This window comes from Macaca nemestrina, chromosome 6, assembly GCF_043159975.1.
Source record: "Macaca nemestrina isolate mMacNem1 chromosome 6, mMacNem.hap1, whole genome shotgun sequence".
NCBI classification, from domain to species: domain Eukaryota; kingdom Metazoa; phylum Chordata; class Mammalia; order Primates; family Cercopithecidae; genus Macaca; species Macaca nemestrina.
The window spans coordinates 21,990,791-22,005,963 of NC_092130.1; the positions used below are offsets into that span (position 1 = coordinate 21,990,791).

The following is a 15,173-nucleotide window of genomic DNA, read 5'->3' on the forward strand; positions in this document are numbered from 1 at the left end:
ATGACAAGAAGATCCAGAAAAACACATGCTGAGTTAGGACCTGGCTTCTGGACAAGGGTCAAGATGCACCACCTTCACACCAATAGCAGAAACAATGGCTTTACAGCCAGTTATTTAGTATCAGTCTATTTATTGTAGAGTATCACCAGACTCATGTCACAATTCAGTCTATGTCAGCACTGCATATCTTCTCTGAAAAGCTTTTGTTTAATGTACTATAACCATGAGGCATTAATAAAATGGGTAGAAGTAGAGAGAAAGGGACCAGGTGGCATATGTGTCAATCAGCATTCTTTCCATTGCTAGGAAGATGTTCATTCAAACTGGCTCAGGTAGAAGCATATCTTTACTGAAAGGGAAGTCTAAGACAGTCCAAGACTGGTGTATTAGTCCTATTGCTATGAAGAAATACTTGAGACTGGGTACTTTATAAAGAAAAAGAGGTTTAATGAAATCACAGTTCCACATGGCTGGGGGTGCCTCACAATCATGGTGGAAGGCAAAGGAGGAACAAAGGCATGTCTTACATGGCAGCAGGCAAGAAAGCATGTGCAAGGGAACTGCCCTTTATAAAACAATCAGATCTCATGAGACTTATTCACTATTACAAGAACAGCATGGGGAAACCCACCCCCATGATTCAATTATCTCCCACCAAGTCCCTCCCACAACATATGGGGATAACAGGAGCTACAATTCAAGATGAGATTTGAGGAAGGACACAGCCAAACCATATAATTCCACCCTTGGCTCCTCCCAAATCTCATGTCCTCACACTTTAAAACCAATCACTTCTTCCTAAAGAAGTAAAGTCTTAACTCATTTCAGAATTAACTCAAAAGTCCACAGTCCAAAGTCTTATCTGAGACAAGGCAAGTCCCTTGTCCCTATGAAACTGTAAAATCAAAAGCAAGTTATTTTCTAGATACAACGAGAGTACAGGCATTGGGTAAATACATCCATTCCAAATGAGAGAAACTGGCCAAAACAAAGGTGCTACAGGCCCCATGCAAGTCCAAAATTCAGCAGGGCAGTCAAATCTTAAAGCTCTGAAATGTTCTCCTTTGACTCTATGTCTCACATCCAGGTCACTCTGATGCAAGAAGTGAGTTCCCATGGTCTTGGGTATCTCTGGGCCTGTGACTTTGCAGGGTATGGCCTTCCTCCTGGCTTCTTTCATGGGCTGGCGTTGAGTATTTTTGGCTTTTCCAGGTGCAAGCTGTTGGTAGAGCTACCATTCTGGGGTCTGGAGGATGGTGGTCCTCTTCTCACAGCTCCACTAGGCAGTGCCCCAGTGGGGACTCTCTGTGGGGACTCCAACCTCACATTTCCCTTCCATACAGACCTAGCAGAGGTTCTCCATGAGAGTTCTGTCCCTGCTGCACACCTCTGTCTGGACATCTAAGTGTTGCATACATCCTCTAAAATCTAGGCAGAGGTCCCCAAACCTCAGTTATTGCCATCTGTGCACCCACAGACCCAACACTACGTGTAAGCTGCCAAGGCTTGGGACTTGCACCCTCTGAAGCAGTGGCCTGAGCTTTACATTACCCCCTTTCAGTCATGGCTGGAGCTGAAGCAGCTGGGACACAGGTTACCATATCCTGAGGCTACATAGAGCAGGGGAGCCCTGGGCCAGGCTCACAAAACCATTTTTTCCTCCTAGTCCTCTGGGCCTGTAATGGGAGGTGCTGCCATGAAGACCTCTGACATGCCCTGGAGACATTTTCCCCATTGTCATTGTCTTGGCGATTAACACTTGGTTCCTTGTAACTTATGTGAATTTCCGCAGCTGGCTTGAATTTCTACTTGGAAAATGTTTTTTGTTTTGTTTTGTTTTGTTTGTTTATTTTTTCTATTACACTGTCAGGCTGCAAATTTTCCAAACTTTTATGTTCTGCTTCCTTTTTAAACATAAGTTCCAATTCCAAACCATATTTTCATTAATGAATAAAACTGAATGCTTTTAAGAGCATCTAAGTTATATCTTGAACACCTTGCTGCTTAGAAATTTCTTCTGCCAGATACCCTGAATCATTTCTCTCAAGTTCAAATAAGTTCCTCATCTCCATCTAAGACCACCTCAGCCTGGACTCCATTGTCCATATCACTATTAGCATTTTTGTCAAAACCATGCAACAAGTCTCTAAGAAGTTCCAAACTTTCCCACATTTTTCTATCTTCTTCTGGGCACTGCAAATTGTTCCAACCTCTGCCTGTTACCCAGTTCCAAAGTTGCTTTCACATTTTCAGGTATCTTAATAGTAGTACCCCACTCTCCAGGTACCAATTTACTGTGTTAGTCTATCTTCATACTGCTATGAAGAAATACCTGAGACTGGATAATTTATAAAGAAAAAGAGGTTTAATGTACTCATAGTTCCACATGGCTGGGGAGGCCTCGCAATCATGGTGGAAGACAAAGGCATTTCTTACATGGTGGCAAGCAGGAGAGCATGTACAGCGGAACTGCCCTTTATAAAACCGTCAGATCTCATGAGACTTATTCACTATCCTGAGAAAAGCATGGGAAAAACCCCCCAAATATTCAATTACCTACCACCTGGTCCCTCCCATGACACATGGGGATTATGGGAGCTATAATTCAAGTGAGATTTGGGTGGGGACACAGCCAAACCATATCAACTGGAGACCAAGTTCAGTTAGGCCACTTAGAAAACTCTATTGGAAGATGGGGCAGGGAGTCTCCCCTCTCTTTCTGCTTCACATAGAGTCACATGTAGGCCTTTTAGAAGAAGGGGCTATATGTGAATAGAGTACGTTTCTATTAGTCATCTATTTTTCTGGTGCTCACTGAACATCTGTTTTTTTTAATCCATTTCAGTTCTTTCTGATTGACCAATGGCTTTGCTGCTCCTTTCTAATTTAGGTTATTTGTAACATTGGTTTGTCATGGCCCAACACTGGCCCCAACTTTACAACTTTACCTCCCATCTAATTGACTTTGCCTTTCCCCTTTAGTTTTTGTTTGTTTGTTTTTTGGAACAAGTTGTCCTGGTTTGGAACAAGGATTTATTCCTGGCCCTATCAGTAATAGCCAGAAGAATTGATCAACTTCCCAATCACCAGGGATCAGGATGAAAACAGATTCTCTGAGAAAGGGATGAGGACACAGCAAGGAAATTGACTGGTATATCCACAATCATGTCAGGCTCTACAAACAGCCCTAAAATTATCAGAAATTGAACTTGCAGAAAGTATATCCTATCCCAGGGTTGAAGACATATATTACCTAAATAATTACTGTAGTTCTTCAATTCTAAAATGAATATATTTTTCACATTTTAACATTTTTCAAATTGAGACATAAGATTGCAATCAACCTGTACATTTAACGCAGTGTTTTCTCCCTCCACATAATAGCTGCTATTAAATTGATGATGCATCTTAAGTTAAAGTTTCTCTAAAAATTAAGGAAACATGGAAAGCATAATTCTACTGGCTCAGTTGTGTCAAAAGTGAAAAATTAAATCTTTTTATATAAAATTACTGTTAAGCACTATCTTCCTAATTGTTCTGTTTTTGTCTCACTTTCATGGGGAAGATGACAATTTCATCGTTTCCTCAGGTAATTCCCCAATCTCATCGTGTTACTCTGTCCTCTGATATCATGCCTAAATCATGTCTCCCTGGATTAACTCATTATTCCAATTAAAGTCCTTGATATATGTCAAAGACATGCCCTTATTTGTGACAAAGCCATAAAAATGCGTTACTTTAATTCCCTCTATAAATCAGTTTTTCTACTCCATTCCCTTAATTATGTGCCAGTTTTCTCTGGAATCACTCCAATGTCTAGGATTTTTTTTTCCTTCACCCAGAATGTTTCCAAAATAAAAGCGTGGGATACCAATATGGTCTGACAAACCTGCCCTTCCCCTTTAGTGATACCCTTTACACCCATTTCCAGTGACTCCTTTCTCTTTGTCAAATGATTTAAAAAAGAATAAGCTACCTCTACATTCATTCTGCATGCTTATTTGTGGGGGCATCTGTTCATCAGTGAAGACTATCCAATTTGAATTATTTTTCTATAGATAGCTAATTTTTCACTTTTTTTCCTCCTATGGAATCTCTTATTATTATTTTTAACTCTGGAGTTATTTATTTAGTCTGGTAGTTAGCACCAGGTGCTGTGGACTGGCATCATCAAGGAGTGGAATAGTATAACAGGAAGACCATCCTACCCCAATAGAGGTTTTTGGTTTTGTTTTTTGTTTTGAGATAGGGTCTTGGATTGTCATCCAGGCTACAGTGCAGTAGTGCAATCTCAGCTCAGTGTAAACCCTGCCTCCCAGGCTCAAGCAATTCTCTTGGCTCAGCCTCCCGGGTAGCTGGGATTACAGGTGCACACCATCAAGCCCGGCTAATTTTCTTTCTTTTTTTTTTTTTTAAGTGATGGGGTTTCACCATGTGGGCCAGGCTGGTCTCAAATTCCTGGCCTCAAGTGATCCTCCCACCTTAGCCTCCCAAAGTGCTGGGATTACAGGCATTAGCCACCATGCCACACCCTGTATCTCAGTAGAGTTTTAGTTCGGGTTGTGATACTGACACACTATTTGGCTTTAAAGAGGGATTTAATGTCTCTGGGCCTAGCAAGCAGTTAGGAAGACAGAACTGGGTGATTCCTAAAACTTCTTCAGTTCTAACATTCCACAGTATCATTTCTTAATGGTCTGGTTAATATCTTTTCTGAGTTCTCATAGGCTTAAAATCAAACAAAGTCCTGGACCAACATCTGTAATATCTCGTCAAGCCTATATTCACTACCCGTATTCTTCATCTGTCAGGAGATGAACATCCAGGCTCTTTCAAAGTCCATTCCCTACCAAATGTACATGTGTGTTCATGCACACACATGCATGCACACACACTTAGCTTTGAAAGTGAGCATTTATGAAATCCAGTCCCATAGAAGTTCAGCTCTGTATCTTTTCTTCCTGCTGGATATGCAAGAAAAAAGAAATGGTGTCCTTGTCCTTCACTCTGATAAGAAGGTGGCACACTGCCTTCCCCTCTGATAATCTAAAGAAGGAACTATTTATCTGGAATGACTTATGCTATTTTCTAATATTCTGATTATAAAAACAGGTGAATATACCACAACGTTACCTTAATAGATTGTGGCCTGCCCTTTGCAATCTTTTTTGTGTATTTTTGGTTTAAGATATCCCTCCTTCATGCCCAGTCCCCTTGATAGGAACCAGCCATGCCTGGACTGAATAATTACCATTATATGACTTCTCTCTAGTTTTGCAGTTTAGAATTCCATTTGTTTGGCTTCTGGGTTCATCTCAGATCACAATTCTGCTTGCTAAATGAAGAAGTAACTACCCAAAATCACATAGGCATGTATCAACGCCTTTACTCTCCTAGGAGGCATATTGCCCTGACCTGCTGATTTGTACAGTATGTGTTATGTTCATATTACTGAAGAATTCCCTTACCAGCCTTTTGTCAATAGTTATTTTTGCAAGGTCTTCATTACTTTCTAATTGACTAAATTCATTTTCTTCATTTCTTTCATTAAAGATAGGCTTAGAAGTGACATCAATTATGTAGCTTTTCTAATGGCTTTCTTCTTTCAGGCTTGTCCTCATTTCTAGACAGGTGTGTATTCTACCCTTAGCTTATATCTATCTATCTATCTCTCTCTCTCTCTCTCTCTCTCTCTCTCTCTCTCTCTCTCTCTCTCTGTCTATCTATCTATCTACCTACCTACCTACCATCTAGCCATCTATCTATCATCTGTCTTTTTGGATTTAATTGAGATTTTGAAAAGTCGCCAGTAACTGGATGTCTAGCTTTATAAACTTAGGTATGAATAACATTCCTCCTAGTAAGATCTCCCCCTTGTCTTAGTGCAATATGCATGGAACTGCATGGCTGGACTAGGAAGAAACCAGTCTCTTTATTTCCTGACCATCATTTTCCCCTGATCTGGGCTTCTAAGATCAAGTCATCCTTGGTCTTTTTTGCATAGTGGATCCAAAACTTTGACGTACCTTCCTGAGGCTAGAAGGCCCTACTACTATATAAAGTTCATTGTCCCAGCATAAACTACATCCCACCGGGCTCTGGGTGCTGCATTCCTTGCCAATACAAGTTCCTATTGAAGATTCAACAGGTCTTTCTTCAATGCTATGTTCAATTTGCTTCATGGCAAAAGTGCCCTGAATGCCCACATTATAGTTAGGGTATGTGTGTTTGCGTATGTGTGTTTTAATTCACTGAAAAAGTTGCTTCCCAAGGTTCAATGTTGTACCTGGAACATCTGAATCTGAGCACGTTCTGGGGTCTTCTGTTCTCTGGGCCCAGAAAAACCATTCCCTTCATCATTTTAACGGAGGGTTGAAGTCCTAGATCTGTGTCTTTCCAAATTATTTAAATAACTCTCAGTCATTCATTTTAGGAGCCTTGAAACCTCCCTCCACCAATGAGTCGCTAAAAGGCACCCAGACCACTTTACTAGATGGAGACAGCCTAGAATTATAGAGAAAAGGAGGGGTTCCATCATGACTCTCTTAGAAGGTCTTCAGGCTCCAAGGCAAATGTTCTTCCCACTCCATTGGGCTTGCTTAGCAATAGTTTTTCTGGCCAGACACCTCACTGCACACTCTAAATATTCTTAAACATTAAAGCATTTTGCTAGTGGCTTGTTTTAGCATTTCCTTCTGAGACACTATCCACACCTGGTTGACAGTTTTAACTGTCTGTTTGGCTGGCCAACTTGGCTCAACAAACCACAGTAAGGGTGTGGGTGTTTTTCATTGAATAAACTGCTTTTGCTGTTTTTACTGGCTTGAGCAGTCAAGCAAATTAAAAGAAGTTGCATGTGCTTTTAAAAAATTAAACCATTTTTGGCATTTTGATCAGTGTTTTGTTGAAATATAACTGATTTTTACTTGAGTTTCACACAAGTTGAGGTTTAAAATTGCTTTCATCTATAGACCCCCCTTTCTATGAATAACCCATAGAGCCAGTCAACCCAGTATCACCATTCAGCTGGTCAATTTTGCCATCTGCTACTTGGGCATAAAATCTAATGGTCCCCACTCGTTGCTTAAGATCAAGATCTTTGAATATGGTGACACCTTGAGGGGGTCTTTAGCCTGGTTTTACCCTGCACTAGCTACATGACCTTGGGCAAATTACTTCCTTTTCTTTGTGCTTCAAACATCGAATGTGAAATGGGTTACTACTTTATCTGTGATAAGTGCTCTTGTGGGTACAAAGATTATCAAAATAAGATCCCATGATCAATTAATTTATATTCTAAATGGAAGAAGAAGACAAAGACACAAATAAGTACGTTGAGTAGTGAGTTCATGAGAGATCTACGAAGGGCCATGGGGGCCTTAAAGAAGGAGAGATTACTTCTCTAGGGAAAAAGGTTATCAGGAGGCCTCCTTGAAGAAGGCGATATTTAGTGAAGAGTTTGGTTCAACAGGCAGCAGTAAAAATAAGAAGAAATCAGCAATAGTGATAGCAGTTAACACTTTTAGAATGCCTCCTGCAAGTCAGACCCTATGCTGAGCAGGTGACTTGTACAATGTCACTCAATCCTTCCCACTGCCCCATGACTTAGGTATCATTAGCATATTTTATTCACAAGGCTGAGGAAGGTTCAATAACTTGCTGAAGACCACACATCTCGTAAGGTTGTGCCCAGATTTCAATCCAGAGCTTGTGTTCCTAACCACTGGGGATGTACTGCTTCCAGATAGTTGGAAAGAGGGTGACGACAGAACCAGTAGGAAGAGTTTATACACACACAAAAGAGGGCTGCAACAGTGTTCAAGGACAACTGGGTACTTACGTTTGGCTGCAGGAATGCATGAGAGAAGAGCAGGAGTAGGAGGTAAGGATGAGAACATAAGCTGAAGTCCCCATAGGGAGAGATGGCCTTTAGGAGCCCTGCAATCAGAGTAAGTCACACAGTCAGAGATTTGCTTCAGGAAGATGGATTTGGAAAGGAAGGTCACTAAGGCTGAACTGAACGGACTTTGGACTGGTTGGATTCAGGGAGATGAAGGTGAGGCATGATTGCCAAGTTTCCATCAGGAGACAATGTGGAGGAAAGCATGTTAATAATTAGTAAGTGCCAATAAGAATGTAAGATTTCTCTTTTTATTCATGCTCAAGTTGTGTAAGAGTAGGGGTTCACCATGCTTTTCTCTCACTAAAGAATATTCAGATTCCCCCAGATACTCTCCCTCATGGAACAGGGTGGCAGCAGGGACACCTTCTAATGTCCTTTCTAAAATCATATGTCCATGCAGTCTCCTAAGCCACAGGCACAACACACATGATAACAGTTCTTCATCCCCTCACATCCCTGTCAAGAAGAGGGTTAGAGGTAAAACAGAAAGGCACAGGGCTAGGGGCCAGTTTGAAACACATCCAAGTCACTTTCAATTTACATTATTTTGGACCAAGTCACTGATCTCTGTGCACCAAATTATCTCATTAAATCCTCTTAACCACTCCAGGAGGCATAGTTAATCCCATTTTGCAGGTGCAATAAACTGAAGCTCAAAAAAATTAAGTAAATTACCCAGTGGAAGGGCTGGGGTATGAACTCACATCTGTCATGCTCAAAAGACTGGTGGTTATCAGATCACTAAAGCCTTTAAAAATGTAACATTAATTTATTTGTAGTACTGACAGTCTCTATTTTAAGCACTCTAAAGTATGTGTAGCTCAAGCGATCTTCCAATACTTCTTAATCTTACAATGCAGAAGTTTCTAGAACAATTTTTCCAAGCAACTTAGATTTTGCTGAAAGAGGCTCTTGCATAATTCCAACCCTGGCAAAACTCTCTTAATGATGTTATTTTACACCATAGGCATTGTGGTTGGCCTGAGTCAGCCTTTTTTTTTACTTTTGATTTTTTTCTCCCCTTACCCCCTTCTTTTCCAGTCAACATTCATTTTAAATGCAAGAAGTCAGCCTCCTTTTTAGCTGATGAGCCCGGTTGTTCACACACCTTTCGGGTGTATAACTGAGAAGTGTCCACTTAGGTGTGGGGCTGATTCTAAACAATCCAATGAAATGTTCAAAGGAGAAAATGCAGGGAAACCAGGAATTTGCTGAGCAATGGATGTGCTGATAATTAGAGCCAAAGTGGTTCCTAAATGTTGTTCTGAAAAGCCTCGTGATTAGAAAAGGTGAGATTGGTAGCCTTCAAGCATTTCCACTCCAGCCCCCTGTGTCTTCTTTACTGATTTTTTCATGGATGAGAGGAATCTGCCCACCTGGGGCAGCAAAAGCCCCTCTTCCAGATGCAACTCTTCATCCAGACCCAGTCTGACAGCTTCTTTTCCCTCCTAGTGCACTCAGTAACCCTCTCTTTCTGGACAAAGCGCCTGCTTGGTGGTATTTTAATCCTGACTGCACGTTTGAATCACCTAGGAAGCTTTTAAAAATGTAAATACCTCGGCCTCACTAATACTAGTTAAAATTGTGCTCATGGAGGCGGGTCCTGAGGTCTGCAGGTTACTCTAATGTGTAACATGTTCAGATCTACCATTTTAGGGGGTCAGAGCTCCGGACCAGGGTAATTCTGAAGAAGAAATGTTTGAGTAAAAGTTTGTCTGTAGGTCTCACTGTCATCCTTTTTCAAGAGTAAGACATGTTATTAAAACAAAACGAAACAAAAACCTTACATTTAATCAGGAGTTAATCTGATTTTCCAAAAAACAGAAAGCAATGCCCATTCCAATTTTGAAAACAAAGGAGAATCAAGCAGCAATGTACATTAAGATCTCACCATGGTAGCTTTATTTTCTCCACTCCCCTCCTCTCCATCCCAACCAGGCTGTATATTTTTTTGAGAGAAGATGGCACCTTGCTCATCTCTGCATTCTTCAGGCAATATCCAGCATGAGTCTGGCACTGAGTAGATATTCAGTAATGCCTATTAATGGATGTGAATCTGTAATTTACTCTTTGCAACATACGCAGAAGCTTCTGCAACCATAGGCCCAGCCAAGGTGAGACTCCTATTCCCTACACACTATGTGCACATGCAAATACTCTTCACAAAGCCACTTTCCCACAGCATCTTGTTGAACTTGACTTAGTTTCTCACAGACTATATCCTTAACACCAGTTTCCATTATATGACTGCATGCCAATGATCCCTACAGAGATCAAACACCTGAAGCCTAGTCCAGGTTTGCTTTTAAATAAAATAGAATAAACTTTTACATTTTAGAATAGTTTTAGATTTCCGGAAATGTCACAAAGAGATTACAAAGAGTTCCTGGATACTCCTTTCCCAGATTTCCCTGTGGTTAACATCTTACATTACCATGGTACATTTATCAAAGTAAGGAATCAACACCAATACATTACTATTAACTAAACTCCATACTTCATTCAGATTTCCCTAGTTTTCCTCTAATGACCTTTTTCTGTGCCAGGATCTTATCTAAGACTTTATGTTACAGTTAGTTGTCATGACTCCTTAGCCTCCTCTGGTCTGTGATAGTTTTTCCGACTACCAGATTCTTGTATTTGATGACCTTGACAGTTTGGGGAAGAGCTAAACAGGTTCTTTGTAGAACATCCTTCAGTTTGGGTTTGTCTGACATTTTCCTTCATGGGGTCATGGATGGGTTGGGAGAGAAAGATGGCAGAGGTGAGGTACCTTACTCTTCACAGGATGGTGCCATTCCTATCAGATCTTTGGGATTTACTTTTGAGAGAACTATGCTATAACGGTAGCCCTACAGTCAGATGGCCTGATCCCACACACTATCTCCACTACTTACTCATGTGTAATGTCAGGCAAGTCCATTGTTCTCTCCAAGTCTCACTGCTTTATCGGCAAGTTGGAGTAACAAATCCATCTGTCGCATGTATTTATAACATTCACCACAGTACCAGGCACATGGTTAAGAGTCAAAGAGATGATAACTATTCTTACTATTTATCATTGTTAATCATTACCTTGATAAAATTTTCCCATGTTTTCTACACTGAATATGAGAGATGAACGAAGTAGTATTTAAGTTGCTTTTAAGTTATAATATTCTTGGATTATGGGTAAATGTATTCAGGTGTTTTACATATTTTTTTAAAAATGGACTCATCACTGTATGCTGTTTCACAATTTCCCATTCTAATTTTCTAATTACCCTTTGTAACTGAAAGCTGACTTAGCAATTCCGCCAATACTAGTTTAGTTGGCTTTGTCTATAGATCAGAAGCAGCTACAAAGTATGAAAAAACAGTAGACATAGAATGAGGACATGTGAGTTCAATCAGGAGACTGGAGTTGATATTACCAGTTGTTAAGTTAGTTTGGAGTGTGTTTCAGTTCTAGGGATGGGTTGACTTTGACTCAGCCAGGCTCCCTTGCATGAGTCCATCCCAATTAGACTGTAAATTATTTGAGAGAAAGTGGCATCTACCTCCATGGTAGATGAAGGTCTGAACCACGGGTGTGACCTAGGACGAGGAGTAGAATGTGGCAGCGCACAGTGGGAAAAAAGAGGCACCTTGTGGAGCACTTAGCAAGCCTAGTCTAACAGGTGAGAATTGCCTAGCATGGCCCAAGGGCTCTCCCTAAAGTGTGGCTGGCAGTTCAACCTCAAGTTCCTCATTTACAAAGTGAGAATAAATAATTCCCAGCTTCTGGAATTACTGAGAGGCTCTAATGGACCATATACTTGGAAAAGCATTATAAATGTGAAAAAAAACTATTTAGATTTACTATTACTTGTGAATGTCTAGGATGGAAAACAGTGAGTAGTAAGTGAAAATAGGCTTATCATATTTACACGAGCACATTTATTCTTCCTGTCTATAAAGGTCAGTGACATGGCCCAAGCATGAGCCTGGCAAAGGTGAGCTTTGCTCTCGGTAATGCTTAGGAAGTTTGAGTTTAGGCACTCTTGTAAATCTTGAGGCCACTAGGGTAAACCTTGGAACAACTCAGTCAACCAATGGATGTACACGAATCTAGATTCAATGGGTTGGGAATTAATGGGAAACTTGCTTCTCTCAGATAAGAGCCTCTGTTAATTAACATTTTAAATTTTAATGTGTCAATAATTTAGGAGCCTAGTTTGCTTAGGTTGTGGTTTGGTTTTTTCCCCCCTCCTATGAAGAACAATATTGCAAGGGCAAAATCACTGAGCAGAGCATTTCTGCAAGTTTCTTAGGAAGGTGAGAGGAGGTTAGTAGATTGTCTTAACATAGCCATTTCTTTTGTTGTAGAGGCTGGTTCCTGATTTTTATTTCATGCGCTCAGGATGATGAATCTGATCCTCAAATATGAGACACATATCTTGAAATTGGGGCTATCTCAGAAAATAGAGGTAAATTGTAAATAGGAAGTTTTGCTATTCAATTAGTGTTCAGGTTACTGCATTTAGACTGTGCCTAAAATGAACCAATATAGTCAACTAGAAAGTGAAAATATCAATAAGCTCCTTGACTCATCTAGAGCGGGAGTTGGCTAACTACAGCCTGTAAGCCAAATCCAGCCCTCCTCCTATCTTTGTAAATAAATATTTTATTGGAACAGAGCCATGCCCATTTGTATGCAGGCCCCCTATGGCTGCTTTTGCACTGTTGTGGTGACAGAGATGGCGTGACCCACCAACACTAAAATATTTACTGTCTGACCCTTTCCTGAAAAAGTTTGTTAACACAAGACCTGAGATAATTTTAGGCAAACATTGTTTTATTTGAATTGTTAAGTGTTCATTTTAATATGCATTAGAAAAAGATAAAACTGCCAATATGCGGTTTCGCTTTGTAGATTTTTGTTATTGTTGTGAGGACAAGTTAAAGAAGATAAATAAGGAAATCTCTGAGTCAGTTTAAGGAAGAATACTACATAAATAATATTTAAAAAGGTCATGGTAAAATGTAAAACTCTAATATTTGGGAAACACAGACATATTGGGCAACAAACAATTTAATTTGTTTGATTTTTATAGTGAATTGACCTCTTTGGTTCCAAAAAAAATTGGCCTGAGAGGTTTTTAAAAAGTATCTTTTTAACTTATTTCTAAGTCTAAAATAGTTTTGGCAGAAATTAATCAAGTAGCATTAATGGCTTCCCACTCCTACACATGAAGAAGAGACATAGATGAACACTTCATTCGCAGTAACACAGACACAAGCAAACCTGTTGTGGTGGGGGAGAAGAAAGAAGAACATAATTTTTCAAGTAAAGCTTTAATTCTAGTCTTCGCTCATCAGAAAATGGTCTTGACTAACTGGAAAACTCCTTAAGGTGTGAAATCAGACCTTAAAGCTGTGTGGTTTGTCATGTGATCATGAACAAAAGAACTCAAACTAATCTGGTTCTACCACCAGCAGGCAAGTATGTAGGGCTAAAAAGAAAACCATGTACAGCCCCCATAATGTACCACCTTCAGCTCACTCTAGGCCAGTGTTTCTCTCAGTATATCCCATGGAATATTTGTAGGCTCATTTTTTTTTTAAGAGTTCGGTAGCCAAATAACCTCAGGAAAGAAACGCTGATTTAAACAGAGTCTAATTTGCCCAAATTAACTGCAGGACTTTCCAGCATTAGCATAGAGACAGAGGTTGCAATTTTGTCCAAACCTTTCTGACTACAGAACTCTTTTCTCATGTGGCATTTTGGGAAAGGCCTCTTTTAAGGATCTAGAGAAAAATGGACATAGATAGGCATCAATATGACTTGGGGTCTAGAATTTATTTTGACTTTTTTTTTTTTTTTGGAATTCCTTTTCTTTTAGTTGCATCATCAATCTAATAAGAAGCGGGTTTCATGGCAGCAGATGGTACAGCTTCCAAACATGAGCGGATTTGTGCACAGAGAACACTTGGGAACTTTGAAAATCAGTCTGTACTAAAACTTTCAGGAGACTAATTAAACATAGATACCAAAATCCTTAGAATTGCGCCTTATCTTGCATTATCTTCAGTCAGCAATTTCACTTTTACAAATTATCCTTTGGAAATAACCAGAGATATACGTATAAGGGGATTCCCTGTAGAGTGACTTATAATACTAAAAAATTAGAAACAATTTAAACATTCAATAACGAATGATTGTTGGGAGGGCTTAAATATATTGGAATATTAAGTAGGCAATAAAAATCATAGGATTATAGAGTACTTATTGACATAGGAAATTGTTTATAATATTTATAACATATGTAAGGGAAAGTACCATTAAATGGTATTAGTAGTATTCTACTTTTATAAAACTATATAAGTGAATAAACATGAAGAATATTAAAAAGACACAGGCAGTATAAATAGTGAGATTATTTTGGGTGGTGGAATTATGGGGAAAATATTCCTTAATTGTGCTTTTCTGTTTGCCAGTTATCCTGCATTGAGCTGATACCATTTACTTAGAAAAAAAGTTAGACACAATTACAGTAAAAAACTTACAAAAACAGATTTCTCCTTATACCACTTTTTCCTACGACATGGAACATTTTGCAGATGTACTAGGTTACATACCGCTAGGACCAGAAAGGATTTTCTTCCAGGTGCAAGTATGGCCAAGGATGATACCAGAGCCCTAGAGGTTTCACGCTAAAAATTGCTCTTTGTGTTTGGTTCTGTTCAGAAACACGCCAACATGAGGAATGACTGGGCCAGTATCTCAGGAAATGACCTCTGGTTTGTAATCCACATGGACAATTCCCCTGTAGCACATCAAAGCTCTGAGTCAGCTTGTCCTATAGATCTGCTATCTCTATATATAGCTTAGATCTCCATGGTTTTGTCACTTCCTTCCTCTGTCCACATTTCACTCTGACATCACAATGCCAGAAGTAAAATATTTGAGTCAGAGTCAAGCTGGAGAACGACCCAGTCTAGGCCAGGCATGGCATCCCAGTTGCTTCTGCATCAGATAGCTTCACTTTGTTGGGTAAAACTAAAGCAGCCAGCACAAATCTCTGTCCATTGCATCTTTAAAGATTCTGCCAATGTCAAACATTATTTAAAGAAAGAAATTTGTGACCCTGCTGAATGGCACTGGCCTGAGGTGGTTTGCTATGAACTCACTATGTGACCTTAGATAAAAAGCCTCCCTGTTCTAGACCTCAGTTTCCTTGCCTATTTAATGAGATGCCTTGATTCACTTTCAAATGTTTATTGAGTTTCTACTCTGGGGCCCAAAGGT

At 39.8% G+C, this 15,173-nt stretch overlaps 1 long non-coding RNA gene across 6 annotated transcripts in view; it reads right to left on the bottom strand.

Moving 5' to 3' along the window:
* LOC105482357 (uncharacterized) overlaps positions 1-14,821 on the bottom strand; it is a 204,357-nt gene extending 189,536 nt beyond the window's left edge. For 3 of the 6 annotated variants that reach the window (XR_011624528.1, XR_011624526.1, XR_011624529.1), the window contains exons 1-2: positions 14,504-14,816; positions 7,841-7,938 (exon numbers count right to left, since the gene is read on the bottom strand). This is a non-coding gene — a long non-coding RNA (uncharacterized lncRNA). Of the gene's footprint in view, positions 1-7,840; positions 7,939-14,503 lie in introns of all 6 variants that reach the window. The other 3 variants (XR_011624527.1, XR_011624530.1, XR_011624525.1) reach the window with 3 other exon arrangements.
* Between the last annotated feature and the right edge of the window lie 352 nt (positions 14,822-15,173).